We start from the raw sequence: 17,710 nt of genomic DNA on the forward strand, positions 1-17,710 counted from the left end.
ATGGACTGTGTCCCTCTTTGGACATGGTACATCGACGATATTTTCCTGATCTGGCAGGGACCTATTGATTCTCTTCATGCCTTTATGAAATCTTTGAATGACAATGATCGTAATATACATATTACCTATCAGTTTGATAGTTCAAGGATTGAATTTTTGGATGTCCTGATCAGTCGGGGAGGTGGCGGTGAACTGCAGACTGATATTTATAGAAAGCCTACATCTACAAATACATTGTTGCACGCCTCTTCTGCTCACCCTAGGCATATGATTAAATCAGTACCTACTGGGCAGTTTCTGCGCTTGCGTAGAATCGTTCCACTAAAGAAATTTTTGAGAAACGGGCTGAGGAGCTAAAGGTTATGTTCTACGAACATGGATATAGCCACAGAATTATCAAAATGGCATACAATCGTGCCAAAAACTCTGCTCGTAATGATTTGATTTACAATACGCCTGAGAGGAAGCAGGATAATGTGGTTTTTTTTGTTACAGATCATCATACACGCTTCTCACAGGTGAGGGATGCTCTCAGTAAATCCTGGCCTATTCTATTGGCCGATCCTGTGTTAGCCAAATATATTTCTAATAGACTAGTAATTATCACACGACGTTCCAGGAATCTTCGAGATTCTTTGGTGCGTAGTCATCATAAGGGTAACCCTATACCTACTTTTTTGGATTCTTTTCCTGTGAGAAGTGGATGTGTTCCGTGCGGCAGGTGTGTGGCTTGCCCCAACATCGAGAAATGCAATACATTCTTTAATTCTGATAGGTCTATGACCTATAATATTGGGAAGCGCATTACATGTACCACACGTAGTGTGATCTATTTTGCCACCTGCCCATGTGGCTTGATCTATGTGGGCCTTACAACCCGTCCTCTTAAGGTACGGACGAGAGAGCATGTCTTGGGTATTTCTGCTGCCTTAGGCCAAACCGATCCATCTACGCTCAAGACCATTCCTCGCCATTTTTGGTCAACTCATAGCTGCGATTCTTCCCTTCTGCGGGTTAGGGGTATTGATTGTATTAATGCTGGGATTCGTAGTGGTAAAATTTCACAGAAACTAGCCAAGTTGAAATCACGATGGATATATACGTTGAAAACTTTACAACCTAATGGGCTTAATGAGGGCATTAGTTTTGCCCCCTTTCTGTGATTAATTACTTTCACTACCTGGTACGGTCCCTTGGCCTTTTTCCATCATTTGCATATGTGTGTCTTTTGTTTTTAACTTTATGTTTTTAATCCTTGTTTTTATTTCTCTTAAGGCCCCTGTGAGCATGCTTATGTATATGGATTTTATCTGCATAATGCTGACTTCTCCCTGTCTGTTATGATACTGAAATGAACGCCCAGCAACTCTTATCCAGACTGTCTGCTTTGACCTCCTTCATCATGTTTGGTCATTGTGACCAATATTATTCTACTGCAATTACTATTGTTATTTTATGCACAATGTAACTTTTGAGTGGCAATATGTATTTTATATTTAATCTTGACATATGTCCTTTGCCTACTTTCTTACAATTATTTTAAAATCTTATCATAGATTTTGGTATTGACAATATGTTGCTTGTGTTATATATTCACTTTTGTGGGGCTATACTATCTGCCTATTTATGATTCATAAGTGTAATATTCCTTTTAGGCAATAGAAGGCCATGTACGCATACCGACCTCTCCTCTGTCTCTGTCCTGTGGTATGCTGTGTCTTTTGACATGGACTCCCCAGTTCAGACCAGCGGTTGCGACTTGGCATGGGTCAATTTGTGGTCGTGTTATATGTGCATATATAGCAAGTCATTTATACAGTGGGATTCCTGGTTTGAATGTTTTTTTCAACCGTCTTGGTATTCCCGTGCATTTTGGCGGTATATATGCGGTAGTGCCGTTTTGATTATATATTTTGTTCTGGTATTTCCTTCCCCTGTGTGAACGGCTATTTATCTTGTTACATTGCTGGATCGCTGTTGGGGGCGGGCGCATTTAGTGACTTCCGCTACTCTGCATAGCTACTCTGTATAACAGCACAGGCTAGAATGTAGGGGCAGAATGGCGTTTCTCTATAGCGGTGGATGATGGGGCCGACGTCACCGTTGATCTTCGCTGTGCATGATGGCGCTGACATCATTTCCGGTTCTCGCCAATTACATATTATGTATCTCTGGTTCTCGCTATGCATGACGGCGTTGACATCACTTCCGGTTTTTGCCAGCTGCAGGTTATACATCTAGCGTTCTCATTGGTCGCCTTTTCTTTTAAATACTTCACTTTCTTGAACATGGTCATGCCCCCTGACGAAGGCAACACCGAAACGCACGTTGGGGTGGGTGCAGGCTTCAGGGCATCGTGGTCGTTAATACCTGGTTAAGACTATCTTTGCTGTGATGGCTTTATGACCCTGATGGTGTGCTGGTCGCTCTACTGGTCAAACGCTGCACTATATATTCGGCATATGTATGATTACTTCACTAATTTGTACCTTTCTACCTATGTGGATTGATCTTTAAAAATAGTTACTATTTTGATGCCCTGTATTGCTTGTACCCTTTTGGGTATTTTTCTGATGCACATATGCACTTTTCGTTTCCCTCATGTTACTGTTCTCTTTAACTTGATAATAAAGTTTATATCTTTTTCTAAAATACCGGGCTTTTTTTGTTCGCTTTTTTCTTCCCCTTTCAATTGTATATTATATACAGAGCTCTTGTGTATAATGTCAATAGTGATCACTGTATTACCTGTACACTGACACTATATACAGAGCTCCTGTGTATAATGTCACTAGTGATCACTGTATTACCTGTACACTGGCACTATATACAGAGCTCCTGTGCATAATGTCACTGGTGATCACTGTATTACCTGTACACTGACACTATATACAGAGCTTCTGTGTATAATGTCATTGATGATCACTGTATTACCGGTACACTGATACTGTTTACAGAGCTCCTGTGTACAATGTCACCAGTGATCACTGTATTACCTGTACAGACATTATATACAGAGCTCCTGTGTATAGTGTCACCAGTGATCACTGTATTACCAGTACACTGACACTATATTCAGAGCTCCTGTGTACAATGTCACTGTGATCACTGTAGTACCTTTACAGTATATGCAGAGCTCCTGTGTATAATATCACTGATCCCTGTATTACCTGTACACACACTGAATACAACACTCCTGTATATAATGTCACTGGTGATCACTGTATTACCTGTACACTATACACTATATACAGACCTCCTGTGTATAATGTCACTGGTGGTCACTGTATTACCTGTACAATCTACACTATATACAGAGATCCTGTTTATAATATCACTGACCCCTGTATTACCTGTAGACACACTGTATACAAAACTCCTGTATATAATGTCACTGGTGATCGCTGTATTACCTGTACACTATACACTATATACAGAGCTCCTGTGTATAATGTCACTGGTGATCACTGTATCACCTGTACAATCTACACTATATACAGAGATCCTGTGTATAATGTCACTGATCTCTGTATTACATGTACACACACTGTATACAACACTCCTGTATATGTCACTGGTGATCACTATATGACCTGTACACTGACACTATATATAGAGCTTCTGTGTATGTCACCGGTGATCACTGTATTATCTGTACACTGACACTATACACAGAGCTACTGTGTACAATGTCACCAATGATCACTGTATTACCTGTACACTATACGAACACTATATACAGAGCTCCTGTGTATAATGTCACCGTTGATCACTGTAATACCTGTACACAGACACTGTATACTAAGTACAGATCTCCTGTGTATAATGGCACTTACGGTGACATTAGTATTGTGTTTTTTTCATTAATGATCAGTATTGTAGTAATTGGTCACTATGTGGTGGTAATATGTGGTCTGGTTATGGTGCGGTGGTATTTGTCCCGTGTATGTGATATTATTGGTCATTTTAAAAATTGAAAAATAAATGAAAATATACCTAAATTGTATTGGATATTGAACAAATGTTTAATAAGTTAAAGTACAGTAGAGCCCAGCCAAAAGAATCTACAAAAGCTCCTGGCTATGTATTTGATCTGGTGATGTGAATTGTTAATGTGTGATTGGTGAGGAAGTGGAGTTTTTCCAAGAGAGGGCAATGGGACTGTGGAAGCTTTGAGGGGTAGAGGCGGAGCTGGGGTGGAGCCTGGGTAGAATCTCAAGGAGGCCCCAAAAATGTTGCCAGTATGGGGCCCCAAAATTTCAAGTGGCAGCCCTGAGCGTACTGGAGTGTCAGCAGTGAGCATATCGGAGAACAGCAGTAGCATGCACGTGCTGTCTTCTGATCAAACCGCATGACACTTATGATGTGGAATAGAAAACTGCATGCTAGCCACTTAGCTTAAATAGCAATCTGATTGTAATGTTATCTGGCCAATAATATATTTGTGGACCACATGCACTCGGTCAGAGTTTTGGAGTACTGGTGGCATTTATATCTTGGAGTAGCAGCAATATATACACATGCTGTCTCCCGATCTGGCCACACAACACCATTAGCAATTTACAGATGGAACTAGTAGTGGGTATAATATACCATACTGTTATATGACCTAATAGACAGTGTCAGTCATAATGGTCAAAATCCATTAGAGTATGTTAATAGGACATCATCAACTCTACTAGACACATATAGATCTGACATTAAATTTGAGGCCCTATATATAAGGATATATGAAACCTGACCAATAATTTATTAGGGACTATGGTTAGGGATCCTATTATAATCTATATCTCTGCAGTCCAGTTTTATATTGGGACCTTAGTGAGTCACAGCAGTGAATATAACAAAATTACATAGTTAACTGTGACTCAGTATGCATAATCACTAGCTTGTATGTAAATTTTTAAAAAAATTTAAAAAACATATAATTCAAGAAATTAATAAAAGTTAACTTTTATTCATATCTTTTCCCTTCCACATTTTTCCTACTAATCTACAATTTCTTGGTGGTGTCCTCCTACAGTATGTGAATAATGTCTGATGAGATCTGACTATTCAATTATTGGTTGTATGAAAGCTGTGGTAGATCTGGGTATAGGTTGAAGATCAGCACCGATATACTAACTCCACATGATCATCCTAAGGAATATCACGAGTAGAGGTACCTTGTTATCCTTCCTCAGTTTGCAATCCAGGAGCCGGTGTCTCTGTAGATGTTCATTTAATACAAGAGAAGACACACTATCAACAAAAGAAGTTACTCCGTCAACAAAAGCGGAAACAAATGATGCTCAAAAACACTCACGAGCAACAAGCAGTGCGTCCGGAAAGAAAAGAAGAGTGGTAGTTATGGGCGACTCACTACTAAGAGGCACGGAGGCAACTATCTGCAGGCCGGACATAACCGCACGAGAAGTATGCTGCCTCCCAGGAGCAAAAATCAAGGATGTGGCCAACAGGATACCAACTATCCTCAAATCCAAGGACGACTACCCTTTCCTACTGATACATGCATGCACAAACGACACGGCAAGAAATGACCTACCAACTACCTGCGAAGACTTTGAAATTCTAGGGAAGAAAATAAAGGAATGGAACATACAGGTTGTTTTCTCATCAATTCTCCCAGTCGATGGTCATGGCATCAGAAGATGGAATAGGATACTAGAGGTGAACAACTGGCTACGACGGTGGTGCAGGCAGCAAGGATTTGGATTCTTGGGCCATGGCGTGAATTACCTCTACGATGGACTTCTCGCAAGAGACGGGATACACCTCACAAAACCTGAGAAACACACATTCACCAGAAGACTTGCCACACTCATCAGGAGGGCTTTAAACTAGAAGAAGAGGGGATGGGAGGAAAAACAGCAGACAAGAACATGCATCAGAAGGACAAACTAATCAAGGATACTAGATGTGGTAAAGAGGACCCAAGACAGGGAACTCAGAAGGAAGCTAAGAAAAAGAAAGCAAAACTTCTTTCCTGCATGCTGACCACCGCAAGAAGCCTGACCAATAAGATTGAAGATCTGGAGTTGGTAATGTATGAGGAAAAATACGACATAGTAGGAATAACTGAGACATGGTTAGACGACAGCTATGACTGGGCAGCTAACTTGCAAGGATATGATTTGTTTAGGAGGGATCGTAAAAAAGGAAAAGGGGTGGAGTCTGTCTATATATAAAGTCCACTTTAAAACCCACACTAAGAAAAGATATACAAGAGGGAAATGAAGAGGTGGAGTCTCTATGGGTGGAGATACAAGGAGGGTAATGTAATAAAATCCTCATAGGGGTTTGTTATATGCCACCAAATATAACAGAAACCACTGAAAATGTATTATTGAAACAAATAGACAAAGCAGCAAATCACAATGAGATGATTATTATGGGGGACTTCAACTACCCCGACATAGACTGGGAAACTGAAACCTGCGTATCTCAGAAAGGAAACCAATTTCTGTCAGTGACCAAGGATAATTATCTGTCACAGCTTGTGCAGGGCCCAACTAGAGGGACAGCCCTTCTGGACTTAATTTTAAGCAACATGCCAGATAGAATAACAGAAGTACGAGTCGATGGGCACCTAGGGAACAGTGACCACAATATAATACAATTCCACTTGTCCTTCAGTAAGGTGCCCTGGAAGGGGGTTACAAAAACGCTGAATTTCAGGAAAGCAAAGTTTGATCAGCTTAGAGAGGACCTTTGCCGAATTGATTGGGACAATGTCCTCAAAAATAGGCGCACAGAAAATAAATGGGAAATATTTAAATCAGTTTTACACACCCACTGCAAGCTAGCCATACCGTACAGAAATAAAAGGGCTACGAACAGGAGAACACCAATGTGGCTAAATAAGGATGTAAAAAGGGCAATAAATAACAAGAACAAGGCATTTAAGAAGCTAAAACAAGAAGGTAATGAAGAAGCATTAAAAAGTTATAGCGAAAAAAATAAATTGTGCAAAAAACAAATACATTGAGCAAAAGTGGAAACTGAGAGACTCATTGCTAAGGAAAGTAAAACAAACCCCAAACTATTCTTTAATTATATAAACAGTAAAATGATTAAAATTGATGGTGTCGGCCCTTTAAAGAACAATGAGGGTGAAATCATAGAGAGCGATGTGGGAAAAGCAAATGTTTTAAATACTTTTTTCTCAACAGTGTTCACACAGGAAAAAGATTTGCCAGGGGAAATGCAGAGTGATAATGTAAATTCCCCATTAAGTATTACCTGCCTAACCCAGGAAGAAGTGCAGAACGCCTTAGTAAGATTAAAATTGACAAATCACCAGGCCCTGATGGCATTCATCCTCGGGTATTAAGGGAGTTAAGAAATGTGATAGACAGGCCTCTATTCCTTATATTTAAAGACTCTATAGAAACAGGGTCTGTTCCTTTTGATTGGCGGCAAGCAAATGTGGTACCAATATTCAAAAAGGGGTGTAAAAGGGAACCTGGAAACTATAGGCCGGTAAGCTTAACATCTGTTGTGGGTAAAATTTTTGAAGGGTTTCTAAGGGATACCATTATGGAATATCGCAATGTTAATAAATGTTTAACTCCATATCAACATGGATTTATGAAGGATCGCTCCTGTCAAACTAACCTGATCAGCTTCTATGAGGATGTAAGCTCTCAAATGGACCAAGGAGAATCATTGGATGTCATTTATCTCGACTTCTCTAAAGCATTTGACACTGTCCCACATAAAAGATTGGTAAGTAAGATGAGAAAGCTTGCGCTAGGGGAAAATGTGTGTAGATGGGTAGGTAGCTGGCTTAGTGATAGAAAACAAAGAGTGGTTATTAATGGTGCATACTCAGATTGGGCCAGGGTTACTAGTGGGGTACCACAGGGTTCTGTATTGGGCCCCCTACTATTTAACATATTTATTAATGATCTAGTGGATGGCTTACACAGTAAAATATCAGTATTTGAAGATGATACAAAACTATGTAAGGTAGTTAATAGAGTTGAGCGAAAAGGGTCAAAAAATTTCAAAAGTCGCCGACTTTTGGCAAAGTCGGGTTTCATGAAACGAAACCCGACCCTAGGATGAGGTTGGCCACGAGGTCGGCGACTTACGCGCCAAAGACGCGTTTCAAAAGTTTGTTTTGCGCTCTTTTTCAGCCAATCAGGATCCACGGACACTGTGGGCAACGTGATGACATAGACAGGGGTCACCACCATCTTTCAGAAGGGCATGCAAGTGATTGGCTTGCTTTGGTGGGCGTCACAGGGGTTATAAAAGGGCGTGCGCGCCGACCACCATCTTACTTCTGCCGATCTTAGCATAGGGAGAGGTTGCTGATTCTGTAGGGAGAGCGTTAGGCAGGGAAGAAGAAAAAAACTGCTTCTGCTGCTAGCGATTTTGCCTGTACAACACACCAGTCACTGTGTGTGCAGTGCAAGGGGAGGCTATATTGTGGTGGATCAGCGGTGTTGGTTGTTAGGCTGCCTTCTAAAGCTTCCTGACAGCTGCATTGCTGTTTACCCACTGCTCTGCAAACTGCTTTTTTAAAAGCAATCCCAATTTTTTTTTTTTGTCCTGCTGAGGTACTGAGCGTGCATTTTTTCACACCATACAGCGTCAGTGGGCCTCACACAATCCAAAAGTGTCCAGTGTCCACTAGTGTCTGCAGAAGTTCAAAATCTCCCTTATCCTGTAGTCACTTTTTTCACACCTGTGCCATCGAGCCTGTGACATAGCGCTCTGATATTCAGTGGGCCTCACACAATCCAAAAGTGTCCAGTGTCCACTAGTGTCTGCAGAAATTCAAAATCTCCCTTATCCTGTAGTCACTTTTTTCACACCTGTGCCATCGAGCCTGTGACATAGCGCTCTGATATTCAGTGGGCCTCACACAATCCAAAAGTGTCCAGTGTCCACTAGTGTCTGCAGAAATTCAAAATCTCCCTTATCCTGTAGTCACTTTTTTCACACCTGTGCCATCGAGCCTGTGACATAGCGCTCTGATATTCAGTGGGCCTCACACAATCCAAAAGTGTCCAGTGTCCACTAGTGTCTGCAGAAATTCAAAATCTCCCTTATCCTGTAGTCACTTTTTTCACACCTGTGCCATCGAGCCTGCGACATAGCGCTCTGATATTCAGTGGGCCTCACACAATCCAAAAGTGTCCAGTGTCCACTAGTGTCTGCAGAAATTCAAAATCTCCCTTATCCTGTAGTCACTTTTTTCACACCTGTGCCATCGAGCCTGTGACATAGCGCTCTGATATTCAATGGGCCTCACACAATCCAAAAGTGTCCAGTGTCCACTAGTGTCTGCAGAAATTCAAAATCTCCCTTATCCTGTAGTCACTTTTTTCACACCTGTGCCATCGAGCCTGTGACATAGCGCTCTGATATTCAGTGGGCCTCACACAATCCAAAAGTGTCCAGTGTCCACTAGTGTCTGCAGAAATTCAAAATCTTCCTTATCCTGTAGTCACTTTTTTCACACCTGTGCCATCGAGCCTTTGACATAGCGCTCTGATATTCAGTGGGCCTCACACAATCCAAAAGTGTCCAGTGTCCACAAGTGTCTGCAGAAATTCAAAATCTCCCCTGTCCTATAGACACCTTGTACCTTGTTTTACATTACTATATAGTTTGTTGGATTTTGTCTACATTTCTACCAAAAATGAGGAAGGCTGGTGGAAGAGGCCATGGAATTGGGCGGGGGTTGGCAGCTGGTAATGATGGTGTTGGTGGTGGATCTGATGGTAGTGGCAAAAGCAAAATAGGACCGAATGCAGGAGGTGTTGAGCCTGCGTCATCGTCTGGCTCCACAAGGCCTCAAAGGCTTAGTTTTCTAGGAGTTGGCAAACCGCTTTTAAAACCAGAGCTTCAGGAAAAAGTTTTGTCTTACATTGCTGACTCAGCCTCCAGCTCTATCGCCTCCTCTTCTTCAGTTGTAAAAAGTAAAAGCACTGAGTCGTCATTGGAGGCTCATGTTCATGAACCACACCTTTCCTTGTGTCCTTCACCCCAACCAAGATTGAAGGATGACGCAGGCCATACTACTGATTACTCCATGGAGCTGTTTTCACATACCATGCCTGGATTATCAAGTGAAATGGTGAATTACCCAGGCCAAGATGAATCTGACATGGAGTGCACTGATGCACAGCCACTGATAGATGATTCTGCTGGTACATTCACTCAGAGCACTACATTGTCCTCGCAGTGTACAGAGCCAGATTCTGACCCTGATGAGACTCAGGTGCCCCTTCCCGCACACTATACCACCATACACGGTGACACAGAGGAAGGTGCACATGACATTGAAGAGGAGGTGATGGATGACCCAGTTGTTAACCCAGATTGGCATCCATTGGGGGAAGAGGGTGCTGCTTCCAATAGCTCAGATGAGGAGCATCCACAGCAGACATCGACATCGCAACAGCTGTTATCTGGCAGGCCCGGAGCACTCCAAAGACAGGTTCCAAAAATCAAAAGAGTTGCTGGACAGCTTGTCCAGACGGTCAAAAGATCACAGCGTGCTAGGCCGCAAAATGTCTGCCAAAGTAGGAAGAGTGCAGTGTGGCACTTTTTTGAATAAAATCCTCATGATCAGGCCAAGGTTATCTGTAAGAAGTGCGCAAAGACCTTTAGCCGAGGGAAAAATCTGAAAAATTTGAATACCAGTTGCATGCTTAGACATTTAACCAGCATGCACTTGCAAGCGTGGACACAACACCAAACCTCAAGTGCCACATGTGCAACTGATCACAAAGAAGGTAGTCAACAACGCTACATTGTTTCCCCCACTGTAAGCCCACCGGTTAGCACAGCAGCAAATGTTGTGGTGTCGTTGCAAGGCCACAGCAGTCAGGGAATCCCACTGTTATATCAACGAAATACTGAATCTAGGCCATCAGAAAGAACACCAACTCCATCACCATCATCAACCCTCTCTCAGTTCGCCCTGTCCACCGCTACTTCCACCATATGCAGCTCTCAAGTCCAGCTCACCCTCCCAGACACTATGAGTAGGTCAAGAAAGTACTCAGTCTCTCATCCGCGTACACTGGGTTTGAACGCCCACATTGCCAAACTAATCTCGTTTGAGATGATGCCCTATCGTTTCGTGGAAAGCGCAGCTTTCCGCGAACTCATGGCCTATGCAGTACCACGCTATGACCTACCCAGTCGCCACTTCTTCTCTCGCAAAGCCATCCCAGCCCTCCACCATCATGTAAAAGACCGCATTGTCCATGCACTCAAGCAGTCAGTGAGTGGAAAGGTGCACCTCACAACTGATGCATGGTCCAGTCGGCATGGCCAGGGCCATTACGTGTCCATCACTGCGCACTGGGTTAATGTGGTGGATGCAGGGTCCACAGGGGACAGCGGTGGTGGGACAGTGCTGCCTAGCCCACGGTATAGGAAACAGTTGGCTGTAGGCGTTCGACCCTCCTCCTCCTCCAGAAGCGAAAGCTCGTCCACAGAGCGCAGTCGTACGAGCACTCCATCTGCAGCTGCCACTGTTGCACACGAGGTGTCCCCCTATCGAGCAGCTAGTGGAAAGCGTCAGCAGGCTGTGTTGCAGATGATGTGTTTGGGCAACACACACCACCGAGGTGCTGGCCGAGTACTTGAAGCGACAAACTGAGTCATGGCTGGGCAGTGTACATCTTGAGGCAGGCAAGGTAGTTAGTGATAACGGCCGTAATTTTGTGGCAGCAATAGCCCTTTCAAAACTCAGCCACATACCTTGCTTGGCTCACACCTTGAACCTGGTGGTGCAGTGCTTCCTCAAAAATTATCCGGAGTTAACAGCCCTGCTCCAGAAGGTGCGAAGACTGTGCGCGCACATCCGCCGGTCGCCTGTACACTCCACCTTCCCAACCACTGCCTCATTATCGACATTGCAACAAGGTGGAACTCCACCCTGCACATGGTGGAGCGGCTGTGCGAGCACAGGCAGGCCATAATGCATTTGTGGGAGGATACACGGCCAGGCACTTTGAGAGCAGACATGGAGTTGACAGGTGTGCAGTGGTCGAAGCTGAAAGACCTCTGTAAAGTCCTTCAGTGTTTTGAGGAATGCACACGGCTGGTAAGCGCAGACGCCATCCTAAGCATGAGCATCCCACTTATGCGTCTGCTCATGCAAACTTTGACGCACCTTAAGGAGCAGGCGTCTGCAGCCAATGTTGATGAGGAGGAAGAGGAGGAGGGAATCCTTGATGACATTCAGCCATTGTCTGCTCAGGGACCTCTCCTGGACGAGGTGGAGGAAGAAGAGGAGGAGGATGATGATGGGGATGATTACTTAGGGGAGGAGGATGCATCTCGTGGGGCAAGTGAAAATGTTGGCGTGGCAAGGTCTGGTACAGGGTTTGTGCGTGACTGGAGGGATGTGGATTTGCCAGAAAGTGCTCCTCCAACCAGCACTCGCAGTGCATCATTGACACCGGGAACATTGGCCCACATGTCAGATTATGCCTTGCAGATCCTAAAAAGGGACCCCCGCATTGCCAAAATGATGAACGATGACGACTACTGGTTGGCCAGCATCCTGGATCCACGATATAAAGGCAAATTACAAAACATCATGCCACAGGAGAACCTTGACCTAATATTGGTTAATAAACAAGCAACTCTGGTAAATCGGTTGCTTGAGGCATTCCCAGCACACAGCAGCGGTGATGGTTCTCACACGAGCCGTACGGGCCGGGGGCAGCTTGGCAGAGGTGTTCATGGTGCACACAGCAGAAGTGGCGTTGGAGACAGGGGTTTCATGACAATGTTGTGGACTGATTTTTCACGGACCGCTCACACAACTGGTAATACTGCATCGATGGAAAGTGACAGGAGACAGCAGTTGTCAACTATGGTTACAAACTACTTTTCCTCCCATATCGATGTTCTCCCACACAGGTCATTCCCCTTTGACTATTGGGCCGCTAAACTGGACACCTGGCCTGAATTGGCACAATATGCCTTACAGGAGCTCGCTTGCCCAGCTGCAAGTGTGCTATCGGAAAGAGTCTTCAGTGCAGCTGGATCAATCCTGACAGAAAAAAGGACCCGTCTGTCAACCCAAAATGTGGATGATCTAACCTTCATTAAAATGAACCATGCATGGGTTTCCAAGGATTTTGTCCCACCTTCCCCTGATGACACATAGGGTGACAGAAAAATGGCTTGCTTTGGTCCACCTCTTCCTGGCACTTGACCTATTTCGCCTTTTGCATCAGCTGAATGTCCAACATCAACATATGCCACTTTCTAAAACTCCCTAACTATGCTGCCTCCCCCCACATGGCCGGGGTCACCACCTAGCGCACGACACCGTGCGAGTGCCGTTGCCCTGGACAGGTGGGTAGGCCAATTCTAGGGCGCGGGCACTGGCACAGGGTCCCTCATAGTGCAATCAAGTGTCTCTGACGGTGGTGGTGCACACCCGCTGTCAGACACACCGCCGTACTATGAGGGGCCCAGTGCCAGTACCGACGCCCACGAGTGGGCCCCCCTTGCTTGGCAGGGCCCCAGCATTTGCAATCTTTACCTCTTCCTGCTCCTCCGCTGTGTAGTCTGGGCCGTCAAATCCATACTGTGCCTGACACCATCTGAGCCTGCCTCCTGATGTATAGACATATATTTTGAATGTGTACGCTATCCATGCATGTTATCCGGGGATACGGTACCCTTTCTCACCTTTGTGCAATCACGTGCAAGCCATACTGGGCCTAACACGGTCTGAGCCTGCCTCCTGATGTATAGACATATATTTTGAATGTGTACGCTATCCATACATGTTATCCTGGGATACGATACCCTTTCTCACCTTTGTGCAATCACGTGCAAGCCCTACTGGGCCTAACACCGTCTGAGCCTGCCTCCTGATGTATAGACATATATTTTGAATGTGTACGCTATCCATACATGTTATCCTGGGATACGGTACCCTTTCTCACCTTTGTGCAATCACGTGCAAGCCATACTGGGCCTAACACCGTCTGAGCCTGCCTCCTGATGTATAGACATACATTTTGAATGTGTACGCTATCCATACATGTTATCCTGGGATACGGTACCCTTTCTCACCTTTGTGCAATCACGTGCAAGCCATACTGGGCCTAACACCGTCTGAGCCTGCATCCTGATTATAGACATATATTTTGAATGTGTACGCTATCCATACATGTTATCCTGGGATACGGTACCCTTTCTCACCTTTGTGCAATCACGTGTAATCCATACTGGGCGTGAGAACGGCTGGCGAGCTGTTAAGCAAGCTACAGCACCTGTGGTTTGCACACGTAAGTTTTTCATTTTTTCAGGAATGACGGTTAGGCCTAATTCCGGAACTGCGGTTGACCTGCACTTACTGGGAAATCATCGTTTGCGGGTAATAATTGTAATCAGTGATCCCCATCACTAACATTGTTCAGCGGGTTATCTGCACCTGTAAGCGACAAACGCTGGCCTTTTCAGTGTAGCGCACATGCAGCCATGAACATGTAAGGGCATGACACACCAGTTATTGGCCAATCTCATGTGCCAGAGCCTCACGTGTCCCTCTAGTAAGCCGGACTCGGACCGCGGGGCATGACGGAGTCTCGTTCGTTAACGGAATTAAGCTTGCAATGTGTGCATCTGTTCTGTAGCTGGCATGGTTGAGGTTTCCCAGGTGGAGTCGAATTTAACCGTAGGCTCCACTCCTGGTGGTGCCCTTCTGGACATTCCTTTAAGGTTCAGCTTTGCAACCATACTGCCCACGTAAAACAAACACTTTGCCTTCATGAACGCTGTTTGGAGGGTCATGACTCATGGGAATAACGCCGCCCAATCAGTTAACCTGCTAGAGAGATCCTTCGTTGCTCCCAAGCATGACATCACACTCCCTAGGAGGAAGGTAATGCCACTGTGACGACCGTACTCCTGGGGGCGACACAAGTGCACTGATGCCCAGCCACTGCTCGATGAATCTGCTGGTACATTGACCCAGACCACTACATTCCCCTCGCACGCTACATGGCCTGAATCTGACCCTGATGAAACTCAGGTTACCCTTCCCATATACAGTTCCATCTTACACGGTGACAAAGAGGAAGCTGCAGATGAAAGTGCAGGTTCGGCCCACCCGCCATCAGACACACCACCGTACTATCAGGGGCCCTGTGCCAGTGCCGTCGCCAACGAGTGGGCCCCCCCTGCTTGCTCAGGATCACAGCACTTGCAAGGTTGAATACTGTGCAGTGAGATGGAAGATGGGGACGACGAGGAGTCCAGACTAGTACAGGGATTCCCTAGCGAGGAGACTTATTTGATTGTTTTCAATGTTGGGACAGCAATTTTTGGGGAGCACTATACTCTGGAGAATGATAGATGGGGCCCACCATACACTGGAACATTCCAAAGGTGGACATCAGACACTGGAGCAGCATTTACAGGGCCCATTATACACTAGAGCATTAGAAATGGGGCCCATTATGTTTGGAGCATTATTTGGGCCCATAAGACAGTGGAGCTTCATCCATGGGGACCAACATATACTGTAGCATTATGTGGAGCTCATCATATACTGTTTCAAACATTATATGGGACCAATGATTCTGTATGGAGAAATAGATGGGCCTCGTCATGAGATGTAAAAAGTGAAGTATTTTTCATTGTACTATACCGCTATTTCTTTATCGGAGCATGATGAGTTGTGGTATGTTTTAAAGGGGCGCTCTTTCACCCAGGGCACATGAAAACCTGGAGCCAGCCCTACCCCCCCACAACTTTAGCCAAATAACCCCCATTTTTCAGTGCGTAACTTGTATTATGAAGTTAATTAAGGTTGACAAGCTTAAGTAAGAAGAATTGATGCTTTTGGCATTCAAATGGGCACTGTAGGTGTGTTTCCTGTCCTCCTCTCACTGCCGACTTTTATTCCCCATTGACTTACATTGGGTTTCGTGTTTCGGGACGACCCCGACTTTTCCCTATAATCGGCCGATCTTGCTCGACCCGACTTTTGGAAAAGTCGGGTTTCACGAAACGAAACTCGACCCTAAAAAAACAAAAGTCACTGAACTCTAGTAGTTAATACAAGGGAGGACAGTTTGCAACTAGACAGATTTGAATAAATTGGAGAATTGGGCTGAAAAATGGAAAATGAGGTTTAACACAGATAAGTGTAAGGTTATGCACATGGGAAGGAGAAACAGATGCTACAATTACTTACTAAATGGGAAACTGCTGGGTAAATCAGACAAGGAAAAAGACTTAGGCATCTTAGTCAATAAGAGGCTAAATTGGAGTGCCCAGTGTCAGGCAGCTGCCACCAAAGCAAATAGGGTCATGTGATGCATTAGAAGAGGTCTCGGGACACGAGATGAAAACATAATTCTCCCTCTGTACAAATCACTCGTCAGACCACACTTGGAGTATTGTGTGCAATTTTGGACACCGCTGCTCAAGAAAGACATTACTGAACTTGAAAGGGTTCAAAGGCGGGCTACTAAAATGATAAATGGAGTTGGTTCACTACAATACCCAGAAAGGTTATCAAAATTAGGTCTATTTACTCTAGAAAAGAGAATACTTAGGGGAGACCTAAAATATATGTACAAGTATATCAGAGGGCAATACAGAGATCTCTCCAATGAACTGTTTGTACCAAGGACTGTGACAAGAACAAGGGGGCATTATCTTCGTTTGGAGGAAAGACAATTTCTGCACCAGCATAGAAGAGGGTTCTTCACGGTAAGAGCAGTGAGGCTCTGGAATTCTCTTCCTGAGGAAGTGGTGATGGCCAACTCACTGAATGAATTTAAGAAAGGAATGGATGCTTTTCTTGTGAGTAAGAGTATAGAAGGTTACGAATAACATAATATTATAGGTAGATGGTTGACCCAGCTTAGGGGAAGGAATTTTATTCCCTATGGAGAAAATTGGCTTCTACTCTGTGGGTTTTTTGCCTTCCCCAGGATCAACAATGCAGAACAGCTGCACTAAAAATAGGCTGAACTAGATGGACATAAGGTCTTCCTTCAGCCTTCAAAACTATGTTACTATGTTACATAAAATAATGTAAAAATGTATTTATCAGTAATAGCAGGTGTTTCCTATCTTCATTTTCAGAACAGATTGAAATGTATCACTAAGGCTAGTTTCACACTAGCGTATCTACACGCAGCGCATGGTGCCGCTAAGCCCCGCCCCCTGCCTGCCCCCTCCGGTCATCTCCTCCTACTATCGCACACAGCTGCATGCGATCTGCGCACCCTATCTTTAGCATAGGGTGCGCAGACCGTGCGCTGACTGTTTGCTAGTAGGATTTTTGCGTGCGCTGCGCACTTTTGAAGGTGCGCCGATGTGCGCCAAATGCAGCATGTTGCTAAAGATAGGATGCGCAGATCGCATGCAGCCATGTGTAGTAGTAGAGAGGAGATGACCGGAGAGGCGGGCAGGGGGTGGGGCTTAGTGGTACCTTGCGCTGCGTGTAGATACGCTAGTGTGAAACTAGCCTAAGCTTAACTGTAGATAATGGATTTGTACAGTATGTCTAGTACGAAAGCTGATTCACATAATATATGCCAGACAACCTGTATGCTTTTGGTAAGTTTTTTGCAAGGTACTGTTTTCGAGATATACGGACATGTCTAGAAAATATAGCTAAGATTTTGAGAGTTAGAGGATGAGATTGATGGGTGTGTGGCACTTATTGAAGTTTTTGTAGAAAGTCAGCACATCA

General features: G+C 44.5%; 1 protein-coding gene across 1 annotated transcript in view; it reads right to left on the reverse strand.

Annotated features, from left to right (window-relative positions):
- Positions 1 to 17,710, reverse strand: part of MYLK4 (myosin light chain kinase family member 4) — a 229,708-nt gene that overhangs the window by 190,364 nt on the left and 21,634 nt on the right. The gene's annotated exons all lie outside the window — the stretch shown is intronic.

Source organism: Dendrobates tinctorius, unplaced genomic scaffold, assembly GCF_039654945.1.
Source record: "Dendrobates tinctorius isolate UK_male_01 unplaced genomic scaffold, ASM3965494v1 ptg000163l, whole genome shotgun sequence".
NCBI classification, from domain to species: Eukaryota; Metazoa; Chordata; class Amphibia; order Anura; family Dendrobatidae; genus Dendrobates; species Dendrobates tinctorius.